Consider the following 14,413-nt stretch of genomic DNA (forward strand, 5'->3'; position numbering starts at 1 on the left):
TGGGGTTCTACTAAGCTAACATATTAATGTGTAGCCCAAACTGTTTGGATACTACAGACAGAAGTTGGCAAAAGAGGCTGTACCGACTTCAGATGAGTCCCAAGACACTTGTGGGGGTTGTAGAGAAAATGGAGAACAGCATCGTGTTCGTGAGAGTCTCATTGTTCCACAGAGAGGTTAATAGAGGTGGGCCAACCAGTTTGGACGCTTTAGACGTTTTTGTGAGAAGAACGCTTTTCAGGATGTCTCATGGTCTGACAAACACCGCTCTAGCTCTGTCACCTTTCACCGCAGATGCGGAAGGGCGATATCGGCGGATGTGGTGGATTGAGATGCAGCCCATACAAACTGTTATCTCTAGCTTAAACAAATAGATTTTGATGGGGATGTTTTTATTATGATATTTAGATTTCTATGGTGCCATGTAAGTTGTAGGAGAAGGGTTAAACCATAAAACTAAAGTCAGTTGTTGAACCCTGTGGAGGATGCAGACACCTGAAGTTGTTTGTTGACCTCCAGGGGGACAAGATAGCCTCTTTATCCAGTGAGAGGGGGAAACAGGATGCAGTCCAGGTACCAGGGGTACAGACTAATGGAAATCATTTGACTTGAGCCCATTTTGTATTGTATTATTAGCTAATTAGTAGTAGTTATCTTGTTATGTGTGTTATTGTAGAGACAAGGGAAAGTACAGAAAGTCGCAGGTCGAACACTGTTAATGCTGTATACTAAGATTCTACTAGGCAAAATAGCAACAGTCGGGTCTTGGTTCTTGTTAAGCCAAGTTAGTTTCTGTGACTTGGGGGGAAATGGGAAGTGGTGGTGGAACTCAACATTGACGTAAGAACAACAGTTGAAGAGGGAGGAAACATCTTGGAAGTGGGCCAGAGAGTCCACCCTCAACAACACTCTAACTGCAGCCTTATTTCACATGCACACATCTCCTTGCCCACGGAAGTTCTGGACTCGACAACAACGACAAAGAGGAGCCGACCTAGTTTCTGCCCAGCAACACTGATTGTTTTTTTTTGCCATACAAGGGAGGGAACTCCGCCAAGTCTGGTGGTTATAAATATAAAAATGTGATTCACATTTAAAAAAAATATATATATATCAAAAATATAATAATATATCTCTCTCTCTCTCTCTGACTTGTATGTTATGCTAAGCAGCTGAGCATCCAGTTGGGTGCAATAAATCTGGTTTGAGCTTTTATCAGTGTCCGTCCGGTCTGTACCTTGAGTAGAACCTAACAAGGCTTAGCTCAGCCTCATGGGGAGATGTAAAGTCAATATGCCCGCCTCAAGAACAACAACTTGGTTAATCTGGAAGTATGCTACATCTGCAGGTGGTTAGGTCAGAGGTGACTGACAGAGCCTCTGTAGGATTACAGCCCAGAACGGCCACCTGGCGAACTTCCCATACTGCACCTGTGTGAGACTGTGGTAATGAAGAGTCCAGTAGCTTATGTAATTGGAAAAGTAAAGAAAATAGAGTCAGTAAATGTTGCAGATAGCTAAAGAAACATACTGTATAACAGTATTATAAACCTTCTAATGACTAGACCAAGCAGCCTCCAGCCTCAGACCACGACGGTCCATTGCTTAAAGTGCAAGTATTTGATAGATCAAATTGGATTAAAACATTTTAGTGAGGCACCATGCAAATGTACTTGCATTAACCCATTTAATCCCACATTTTTCCCAGACATGAAAATATCAAAATCTTGTGTCATTAGTAAGCCTTTGAAATAATCAATAATAATATTTTTACATTTTCTTGGAAAAGTAGGTGAAAAAGTGTGTTTTATGGTCGGTCACAAGGATAATGTGAGTATACTGAATTAACATATTTCTCCTATGCTGTCACAAAAATTCTTATATATCCCAGCCCAGTTATTAACACATTTAAAACTCTGTCACTGGCAGTACCCAGCATTGCTACTAGAATGCCCCATCACATTCTAGCGTGACTATTTTACATATTAAAAACCCTTACACAACACCGATATGAATACTGAGAGCAAAGACAAAAAAAAAACAACCATCAACGTATTTCAACATTGTTACTTTATTGTAACATACATTCTAACATTGTTACTTTAGTGCCCCATGTATTGAAACATTAATGTTGTAACTTTATTGTAACATTTGAACTTGTACTTTAGCGCAATATTCATTGTAACATTGTCATTGTGACATTTTAGCGCAACATTCACTAACAACTGTATAGCAGTCGTGTCATTCATTCACAATGAACATAAAGGTAACATTTAGGATAGAGGTAGCCTGTAGAACATGCATTCAAGTAGAGGCCTACACTGAACAAAATAAAAAAATTAAATATATATATTATACACATACATATATACATATATATAGGTAGGCTTCAGAACCAAGTGCACGATTAGTTTGTGCATCACTATTTTGAACTACGATCAGTCAGACCTACTGTCATACAGTATGTCTTGAATCAATTGATCGTCTTTTCCAAAAACATTTCAGTCATTTTGATTGTCTATTTCAACTTTTTTCTTCCTAGAGTCTGTTGTACTGCTTCTCCTCACCCTTTATTGACTTTTCAATTTACATTTCTTGGGCTTTTTCAGCCCTTTTTCATTCGCTCTTATCTCCTTTTCTACTGTCCGTGGTATATCTTGAAGCACTCAATGTGCAGTGGCGCTTTGCATTTCTCACATGCATAGGTAGTGCGTTTGTCACAATGACAACATCTACGGAACCGGTGCATTGTGTTGATTGGCCAGTGGGAAGCTTTGTCATATCTTGCCTAATCTTCAACAGTAGCAGCCAGTAGAGATCTCCTTCCGTGGCTCAGTGCCAAACTTTTGCATAAGAGACTGTGCCACTATCCATGAGAAGGTGAGCAGGTTGATGGTCCCTCCCATAACATCTCTGTAAAATAAATGGCTGTTTACGAGTGCACTGTTGAGAGACCATGCAAAGATAGGCCACCACCACTTCTTAGACCTGATCGAGATATGGTATCTTGAAACCTGTAGTTCGTGAAGGTCAATACCACCCATGTGCTCATTGTATCGGTTAATGCATTTTGGTTGTGGGACTTTGTCAAAGGCACGTCGCTCCTTGTTCCATCTCTTGACAGAGGTCTCACTGTATTTCTCCTCCATGTTTGTTGCCACTGTTATTGTCTTTCTAATGGACCAGTAACTTGTCTCCTTGGGTCAGAACTTCAGAGGTTCCCGGGGTAACTTCATGATGTCACGGTTGTCGAAAGGATTGGACCAAAGTGCAGCGTGGTTGTAGTTCCACATTTTATTAAATCCGTGAAACTTTGCAAAACATAAATAACTGAATTTACAAAACAACAAACCGTGACGCAAAGAGAAACAAACACTACTCAAAAGATAGTCACCCACAAAACCCAGGAAGAAAAACCCCTACTTAAATATGATCTCCAATCAGAGGTAACGAGGACCAGCTGCCTCCAATTGGAGATCAACCCAAAAAACAACAACATAGAAATAGAAAAACTAGAACTTGCGGGGTGGTGGCACTGGAATCCTCATCTCTCCCAAGTGGACATTCTCTCCTTCTCCCCTGACCCATCTGTCTATCTCCTCCTTTGAATTCCATGCTGTCACAATCACTAGCCCATTCAAGCTGAACATCCTTACCATTTATCGCCCTCCAGGTTCCCTTGGAGAGTTGAGCTTGACGCCTTGATAAGTTCCTTTCCTGAGGATGGCTCACCCCTCAAAGTTCTGGGTGACTTTAACCTCCCTACGTCTACCTTTGACTCATTTCTCTCTGCCTCCTTCTTTCCACTCCTCTCCTCTTTTGACCTCACCCTCTCACCGTCCCCCCTACTCACAAGGCAGGCAATACGCTTGACCTCATCTTCACTAGATGCTATTCTTCTACTAATCTCACTGCAACTCCCCTCCAAGTCTCCGATCACTACCTTGTATCCTTTTCCCTCTCGCTCTCCTCCAACACTACTCACTCTGCATCCCTTCTCAGACGGTATTGCGCCGTCGCAACCTCTCTCTCTCTCTCCTGCTACTCTCTCCTCTTCCATCCTATCATCTCTTCCCTCTGCTCAATCCTTCTCCAACCAATCTCCTGAGTCTGCCTCCTCAACCCTCCTCTCCTCCCTTTCTGCATCCTTTGACTCTCTATGTCCCCTATCCTCCCGACCGGTTCGGTCCTCCCCTCCTGCTCCGTGGCTTGACGACTCATTGCGAACTCACAGAACAGGGCTCCGGGCAGCCGAGCGGAAATGGAGGAAAACTAGCCTCCCTGCGGACCTGGCATCTTTTCACTCCCTCCTCTCTACATTTTCCTCCTCTGTTTCTGCTGCTAAAGCCACTTTCTACCACTCTAACTTCCAAGCATCTGCCTCTAACCCTAGGAAGCTCTTTGCCACCTTCTCCTCCCTCCTGAATCCTCCTCCCCCTCCCCCCCTCCTCCCTCTCTGTGGATGACTTCATCAACCATTTTGAAAAGAAGGTCGATGACATCCGATCCTCGTTTGTTAAGTCAAACGACACCGCTGGTCCTGCTCACATTGCCCTACCCTATGCTTTGACCTCTTTCTCCCCTCTCTCTCCAGATAAAATCTTGCGTCTTGTGACAGCCGACCGCCCAACAACCTGCCCGCTTGACCCTATCCCCTCCTCTCTTCTCCAGACCATTTCCGGAGACCTTCTCCCTTACCTCACCTCGCTCATCAACTCATCCTTGACCGCTGGCTACGTCCCTTCCGTCTTCAAGAGAGCGAGAGTTGCACCCCTTCTGAAAAAACCTACACTCTATCCCTCCGATGTCAACAACTACAGACCAGTTGCCCTTCTTTCTTTTCTCTCCAAAACTCTTGAACGTGCCGTCCTTGGCCAGCTCTCCTGCTATCTCTCTCAGAATGACCTTCTTGATCCATATCAGTCAGGTTTCAAGGCTGGTCATTCAACTGAGACTGCTCTTCTCTGTGTCACGGAGGCTCTCCGCACTGCTAAAGCTAACTCTCTCTCCTCTGCTCTCATCCTTCTAGACCTATCTGCTGCCTTTGATACTGTGAACCATCAGATCCTCCTCTCCACCCTCTCCGAGTCGGGTATCTCCGGCGCGGCTCACTCTTGGATTGCGTCCTACCTGACAGGTCGCTCCTACCAGGTGGCGTGGCGAGAATCCGTCTCCGCACCACGTGCTCTCACCACTGGTGTCCCCCAGGGCTCAGTTCTAGGCCCTTTCCTATTCTCGCTATACACCAAGTCACTTGGCTCTGTCATATCCTCACATGGTCTCTCCTATCATTGCTACGCAGACGACACTGTCACAACTGTCGTCAGGAATGGACCAAGGCGCAGTGGGTTGCGTGCTCATCATTGTTATTTATTTAGTGAACACGAAAAAAATAAGAAACACGACAGTACAACAGTCTTGCAGGCGATACTAAAAGCAATGCAAAAACAACTACCCACAAAACCCAAACCAAACACACACCTAATTATAGGACTCTCAATCAGAGGCAACTAGAAACACCTGCCTCCAATTGAGAGTCCAACACCCAAACCTAAACATAGAAAAACTAAACTAGACAGAACGTAGAAATACATACAAAAACACAAACCCTCTGCCACATCCTGACCAAAACTAATACAATTACTCCCTCCGCTGGTCAGGACGTGACAGTACCCCCCTAAAGGTGCAGACCCCGACTGCACCTAAAAGAAAAAAAAAAAACCAAACAATAAAAAATATCCCCCTAAACTAAAGGGAGGGAAGGGAGGGTGGCAGCCGTCAACGACGGCACTGTGCTACACCCCCCCTCCCCAACCCACCTATATAGGAGGTGGCTCAGGTGCGGGACGTGGACCTCGCTCCACCTTCGGCGTCGCCCACTTAGGTGGCGCCGATGGCTGCGCCAGGCAGACGGGCAACTCTGGCTGACCCGGGCAGACAGGCGGGCCACTCTGGCTGGGCCGGAGGCAGGCGGGCCACTCGGGCTGGGCCAGAGGACAGGCGGGCCACTCGGGCTGGGCTGGAGGACAGGTGGGCCACTCGGGATGGGCCGGAGGACAGGCGGGCCACTCGGGCTGGGCCGGAGGACAGGCGGGCCACTCTGGCTGATCCAGGCAGACGGGCCACTCTGGCTGATCCGGGCAGACGGGCCACTCTGGCTGATCCGGGCAGACGGGCCACTCTGGCAGATCCGGGCAGGCGGGCCACTCTGGCTGACCCGGGCAGACAGGACAATCTGGCAGACCCGGACAGGCGGGCCACTCTGGCATCTCCGGACAGGCGGGCCAATCTGGCAGCTCCGGACAGGCGGGGCACCCTGGCAGATCCGGGCAGACGGGCCACTCTGGCAGATCCGGGCAGACGGGCCACTCTGGCTGATCCGGGCAGACGGGCCACTCTGGCTGGGCCGGAGGACATGCGGGCCACTCGGGCTGGGCCGGAGGACAGGCGGGCCACTCGGGCTGGGCCGGAGGACAGGCGGGCCACTCGGGCTGGGCCGGAGGACAGGCGGGCCACTCTGGCTTATCCGGGCAGACGGGCCACTCTGGCTGATCCGGGCAGCCCGGCCACTCTGGCTGATCCGGGCAGACGGGCCACTCTGGCAGATCCAGCAGACGGGCCACTCTGGCTGACCCGGGCAGACGGGCCAATCTGGCTGATCTGGGCAGACGGGCCATTCTTGCTGATCCGGGCAGACGGGCCACTCTGGCAGATCCGGGCAGACGGGCCACTCTGGCTGACCCGGGCAGACGGGACAATCTGGCAGACCCGGACAGGCGGGCTACTCTGGCAGCTCCGGACAGGCGGGGCACCCTGGCAGATCCGGACAGGCGGGCCACTCGGGCTGGGCCGGACGACAGGCGGGCCACTCTGGCAGACCCGGGCAGACGGGCCACTCTGGCAGATCCGGGCAGACGGGCCACTCTGGCAGATCCGGGCAGACGGGCCACTCTGGCTGATCCGGGCAGACGGGCCACTCTGGCAGATCCGGGCAGATGGGCCACTCTGGCTGATCCGGGCAGACGGGCCACTCTGGCAGCTCCTGACTCGCGGGCAGCTATGGCGACTCCTGACTGGCGGGCAGCTCTGGCGACTCCTGACTGGCGGGCAGCTCTGGCGACTCCTGACTGGCGTGCAGCTCTGGCGACTCCTGACTGGCGGGCAGCTCTGGCGACTCCTGACTGGCGGGCAGCTCTGGCGACTCCTGACTGGCGGGCAGCTCTGGCGAATCCTGACTGGCGGGCAGCTCTGGCAGCCCCAGACTGGCGAGGCTGGGCTGACACACTAGATGCCTGATGAGTGGGGCTGGTACAGGACGTGCCAGCCTGGAGACACGCACCTCAAGGCTAGTGCGTGTAGCGGGAAACACTGGACCGTAGAGGCGCACTGGCGGTCTCGAGCGCAGGGTTGGCATCAACCCTTCAGGCTCGATGCCCACTCTCCCCTGGCACATGCGGGGAGCTGGTACTGCGCATACCGGCCTGAAAATACCAGGCCTCACCACAGCACCTACCCCAAAGCACGGGACCTGTCCAGTCTGTTTCTGTCCAAAAAGGGTACGGGGAGCTGGCCTGGGTCTCCAATCTCGCCCCGCCAAACAGCCCTTGTGCCCCCCCCAAAAAAATTATTGGGGCTGCCTCTCGGACTCCCTTACCCGCCGTGTTCCCCAGTCCTCGCCAGAATTCCTCCGCTGCTTGGTCCTGGTATGGTGGGTAGTTCTGTCACAACTGTCGTCAGGAATGGACCAAGGCGCAGCGGGTTGCGTGCTCATCATTGTTATTTATTTAGTGAACACGAAAAAAAATAAGAAACACGACAGTACAACAGTCTTGCAGGCGATACTAAAAGCAATGCAAAAACAACTACCCACAAAACCCAAACTAAACAGACACCTAATTATAGGACTCTCAATCAGAGGCAACTAGAAACACCTGCCTCCAATTGAGAGTCCAACACCCAAACCTAAACATAGAAAAACTAAACTAGACAGAACGTAGAAATACATACAAAAACACAAACCCTCTGCCACATCCTGACCAAAACTAATACAATTACTCCCTCTGCTGGTCAGGACGTGACAGACACACAATTAATCTTCTACTTTCCCCCTTCTGATAACCAGGTGGCGAATCGCATCTCTGCATGTCTGGCAGACATATCAGTGTGGATGACGGATCACCACCTCAAGCTGAACCTCGGAAAGATGGAGCTGCTCTTCCTCCCGGGGAAGGACTGCCCTTTCCATGATCTCGCCATCACGGTGGACAACTCCATTGTGTCCTCCTCCCAGAGTGCTAAGAGCCTTGGCGTGACCCTGGACAACATCCTGTCGTTCTCCGCTAACATCAAGGCTATACAACATTCGCAGAGTACGACCCTGCCTTACACAGGAAGCGGCGCAGGTCCTAATCCAGGCACTTGTCATCTCCCGTCTGGATTACTGCAACTCCCTGTTGGCGGGGCTCCCTGCCTGTGCCATTAAACCCCTACAACTCATCCAGAACGCCGCAGCCCGTCTGGTGTTCAACCTTCCCAAGTTCTCTCACGTCAACCCGCTCCTCCGCACACTCCACTGGCTTCCAGTTGAAGCTCGCATCTGCTACAAGACCATGGTGCTTGCCTACGGGGCTATGAGGGGAACGGCACCTCCGTACCTTCAGGCTCTGATCAGGCCCTACACCCAAACAAGGGCACTGCGTTCATCCACCTCTGGCCTGCTCGCCTCCCTACCTCTGAGGAAGCACAGTTCCCGCTCAGCCCAGTCAAAACTGTTCGCTGCTCTGGCACCCCAATGGTGGAACAAGCTCCCTCACGATGCCAGGACAGCGGAGTCAATCACCACCTTCCGTAGACACCTGAAACCCCACCTCTTTAAGGAATACCTGGGATAGGATAAAGTAATCCTTCTAACCCCCGTTTTTGTAATTTCATCGAGGAGTGCAAGCGAAGTGAAGAGGTTGTCATGAAGGAACTTGCAACATTGAGGCACCTGAGATTGCTCAGCAACACCAAGAATGACACTGGGTCCATGACCCAACCCAGTCTCAGGGAGGAGAGTGTGGGGTGGTGAGGGGTAGGTCATTATCACTGATAACTTTGTTCCTGCCATGATCAGCTTGCATAGGTTCAGCATATACATTCAACAGCCTGGCTGGCAAATGGCCTGTCTCCCCCTCATAGTCCATATCTGACCCATCGCTATCACAATCTCTGAGGGATAACTGCAATGTTGCATGCCTTGTCTGGGCAGTCACCTCGATTCAACATATTCAGAACTTGACTAAAGTGAAACTAAAAGAAAGAACAGAGTAGAAGGTTAGGTAGAACAAGTACTATGTATTGTGTATACCTAGATGCACTGTTATCCCGCCGGTCACTATTGCTGCCGTCAACATGTTTACTCATTCTATGACCACACTGAACAAAGTTGAGTAATTGCAAATGCCTATATCAATACTAGACACCTTAAAGATGATGTGTATCAAAAATCTTTCTCCCATCTTAATGTTAACATACTTTACTAACTTTTGTTTGGGAGCATTGATGCAGCCATCGTCTTCTCATGGTGCAACCAGGAAGTAAACAGCTCTGGTCATGTGAAAATTTACAATAAACATGTGACACTGCACATATTTAATTGAGACCCTTTATTATTTCAATATTTGCTGGAAATGCATTGATATATCATTCAGTAAAATTTTAGAGCTTTAAAACTGGAAACGTTTTTTACGGTCACTATTGTGACTGATGGGATTAAATAGGTTAAAGTTCCATCAATACATTCTCATTATCAACGGTGATTTAATTGACTGATCTTAATCTCTATAGGATTGTTGATTCATTTCAAACAATACCCTCCTCTAGATCTTGAGATCTCTGAGAGAGAAAAGCTCTCTCTCTCACACACACACACACACACACACACACACACACACACACACACACACACACACACACACACACACACACACACACACACACACACACACACACACACACACACACACACACACACACACACACACACACACACACACACACAAAACGTATCTCAGCCATCTGGACATGTTTTGATTATGTCTTTAAGTGTTGCTGTGAGTGTGATATTGCAACTTACTACAATTAGAAAGCTGAAGATGTTGTTTTTCCAAAGAGTTCCTACTAAATTAGTTATAATATGTAATTATATGTATTAGTCCACCATTGTTGATTTTACATTAACACAATAAAAGCTATTTACTGTCAAAGTTGACTGTGCGTTCTTCAATTAAAAACTGATGATTATTCTGTTCCTAAATACAGAACACTTGAATGGGTCAGTTCTATCACAGTAGAGACACAAACATGAGTGTATTCATTTTATTAAGACCAAGGCAGTGTCCATGAAAGTTCAGTAGGCCTATGTACAGTATCTGTTGTGAAAATGGTTTTCAAAACATAGCCTAAGAGCAGCCTAAAACTGATATTAGTGCCACACACACACGAAACGTATCTGTCTCAGCCATCTGGACATGTTTTTATTATGTCTTTAAGTGTTGCTGTGAGTGTGATATTGCAACATACGTGCACAATTACAAAGCTGAAGATGTTATTGTTCCAAAGCAGGTATTCCCAAACTGGCATTCCCCAGGGGTATGCACAATGCCGTTGGGGGTACGCCAAATAAAATGTGATTCATATTTAAAAATAAATCAATAAAAAATTACATGTTTTTTTCTACACATTTTCAACCAGTACATTTATATTTTCCAACGGGGCTATTGTGGTGGTTAATTTCTGTATTACCAAATGAGGAGTGAGACAAACTTCACACACCAGTCAGAGTTATACTTAAACTACATCTTTAATAATAAGAGCTTTGCAATAGCACTGACTTTCAACGGTTCCCTATTTCTAATGAACCGTTGAGAGTGACAACACAAAAGTACAAAGATCAATTATAGCCAAGATACACCCCTCTCAACTTACATGACAAACAACAGCTACATAGAATGGTCACAAGGTTAAGATTAGTATGAAAGATATCTATAATACATAGCAGACAGCATCTGCTATGTCAACAGTTTTCATTGTATAGACCAGTGTCTGGCCCTCCTACTCCAAACTGGAACCGTCTCTTCCTGATACGGTATAGAACAAAAACACCAACTCATCCAATGGCATAACTCAATTGTCAACTCTAGATACTCCCATCTAAAGTAAAACCCCTTCTTGACCCCACTCCTGGACAAGCTCACTGAGGGGAGTGAGCCTCTAGGTCATACACTATCCCAGGATAAGTGCAACATCAGAGGGGACATACAATGGTTCCATATACTGCCATACACCTCCCCCCAATGCCAAAGGAGGGAGTGACTTGTGCACAGACATTGTGGAGACAAGTAATTGGTTCCCCATTAACCTCTTGGGGCTAGGTGGGACGCTAGCGTGCCACCCGTGGTGCACTCCATCAACAGCAGGTGCATTTCAAGAGCGGCAAATTTGAATCCAAATAAATGTCAAAATTCAAATTTTTCAAAAATACAACTATTTTACACCATTTGAAAGATAAACATCTCCTTAATCTAACCACGTTTTACGATTTCAAAAAGGTTTTACGGCGAAAGCATAAATTTAGAGTATGTTAGGACAGTACATTTACAAGAGTTGTGTGTAATGTTTTGTCAAGTCAAAGACAGGGTCACCAAAACCATACAACCAGCTAAAATGATGCACTAACCTTTTACAATCTCCATCAGATGACACTCCTAGGACATTATGTTAGACAATGCATGCATTTTTAGTTCTATCAAGTTCATATTTATATCCAAAAACAGCGTTTTACTATGGCATTGATGTTGAGGAAATCGTTTCCCTCCAATAACCGGCAGTCAAGTCAGCATCACAAATTAAATAATTAAAATTAGAAAACATTGGTAAAATATTATATTGTCATTTAAAGAATTATAGATTTACATCTCTTGAACGCAATCAACTTGCCAGATTTAAAAATAACCTTACTGGGAAATCACACTTTGCAATAATCTGAGCACTGCGCCCAGAAAAATACGCGTTGCGATACAGACTAGACGTCATGTTGGGGAGATCTAAAATCGAAAATACTATGTAAATAATCCATTACCTTTGATTCTCTTCATCAGATGTCACTTCCAGGTATCACAGGTCCATAACGAATGTAGTTTTGTTCAAAAAAGCTCATCATTTATGTCCAAAAATCTCCGTCTCGTTAGCACATGATGTAAGCCAGCCGGACTTCTCGTCATGAACGAGGGGAAAAAATATATTTCCGTTCGTTCAAACATGTCAAACGTTGTATAGCATAAATCATTAGGGCCTTTTTTAACCAGAACATGAATAATATTCAAGGTGGACGAATGCATACTCTTTTATAACGTATTGGAACGAGGGTACCCAACATGAACTCGCGCGCCAGGTGTCTAATGGGACATCATCGTTCCATGGCTCTTGTTCGGTCAGATCTCCCTCCAGAAGACTCAAAACACTTTGTAAAGGCTGGTGACATCTAGTGGAAGCAATAGGAAGTGCCAAAATATTCCTAAGCCCCTGTGTTTTTCAATGGGATAGGTTTAAAGTCAATACAACACATCAGGTATCCACTTCCTGTCAGAAAATGTCTCAGGGTTTTGCCTGCCAAATGAGTTCTGTTATACTCACAGACACCATTCAAACAGTTTTAGAAACTTTAGAGTGTTTTCTATCCATATATAATAAGTATATGCATATTCTAGTTACTGGGTAGGATTAGTAACCAGATTAAATCGGGTACATTTTTTTTATCCAGACGTGCAAATGCTGCCCCCTAGACCCAACAGGTTAAGAGCGTTGGGCCAGTAACCGAAAGTGTTAGAGTTTAGAAACAAAACATGCCAATTTGAAAAATAAGCCACGGGAGTTTTTTGAGCGGGAATAAAGACGACTTTCGAGTAGTAAGACATGTATAAAAGTAACAGATACCATTAATAAGAAGGGGCTTGTCACGTCCTGACCATAGTAAGAGGTTATTTTCTATGGTAGAGTAGGTCAGGGCGTGACAGGGGGTGTTTTGTGTTTTTCTATGTTTTGTATTTCTATGTTTAAGTTCTAGTTTTTCTATTTCTATGTTGTTGTTTTTTGGGTTGATTTCCAATTGGAGGCAGCTGGTCCTCGTTGTCTCTAATTGGAGATCATATTTAAGTAGGGGTTTTTCTTTGTGGGTTTTGTGGGTTATTATATTTTGAGTAGTGTTTGTTTCTCTCTGCGTCACGGTTTGTTGTTTTGTCATATTCAGTTATTTGTGTATTGCAAAGTTTCACGGATTTAATAAAATGTGGAACTACAACCACGCTGCACTTTGGTCCGCTCCTTTCGACAGCCGTGACAGGGCTAGAAGTGTCTTCTATGGTGAGCTACCAAGTGGCTAGGACAGGCAAGCCCCATACTATTATGGAGGTCTTAATTCTTCCTGCTGCCGCGGATATGGCTGGGACAATGCTGGGAGAAAGGCCCCCAAAAATATACAGACAATGCCTTCATCAAACAACACTCATGATGCATCAGGGACATGGCAGGAAATGTTTTGAAACAATTTCTGCTTCACATACAAGCCAGTGAATTATACGCATTACAGCTGGATGAGTCAACAGATGTAGGGCAGCTCCTGGTATATGTCTGTTACGTTTATGGGGGGTCAATTAAGGAAGACATCCTCTTCTGCAAACCACTGGAAACCAGGACAACATGACAGGATATTTTTATAGTACTGAACAGCTTTGTGATATCAAATAGACTTTGGTGGTCAAGATGTGTTGGTATCTGTACTGATGGCGTAAAAGCCATGACAGGGAGACAAAGTGGAGCGGTAACGCGCGTGCAAGCAGTTGTCCCGACGCCACTTGTGTACACTGCAGCATCTACCAAGAGGCTCTTGCTGCCAAGGGAATGCCTGACAGCTTGAAAGATGTTTTGGACACTACAGTGAAAATGGTTAACTTTGTTAAAGCAAGGCCCCTGAACTCTCGTGTATTTTCTCCATTATGCAATGATATTGGCAGCGACCATGTAACGCTTTTGCAACATACAGAAGTGCGCTGTTTATCAAGGGGAAAAGTATTGACACGTTTTTTTTACTTGAGAGACAAGCTTAAAGTTTTCTTTACTGACCATCATTTTCAATTGTCTGACTGCTTGCATGTTGACGAGTTTCTCACACGACTAGCCTATCTGGGTGATCTTTTTTCTCGCCTGAATGATCTGAATCTAGGATTACAGGGACTCTCCACAACTATATTCAATGTGCAGGACAAAACTGAGCCTATGATTAAGAAGTTGGAGCTCTTTTCTGTCTGTATTAACAAGGACAACACACAGGTATTTCCATCATTGTATGATTTTTTTGTGTGCAAATGAACTCAAGC

Source organism: Salmo salar, chromosome ssa17, assembly GCF_905237065.1.
Source record: "Salmo salar chromosome ssa17, Ssal_v3.1, whole genome shotgun sequence".
Classification (NCBI taxonomy): Eukaryota; Metazoa; Chordata; class Actinopteri; order Salmoniformes; family Salmonidae; genus Salmo; species Salmo salar.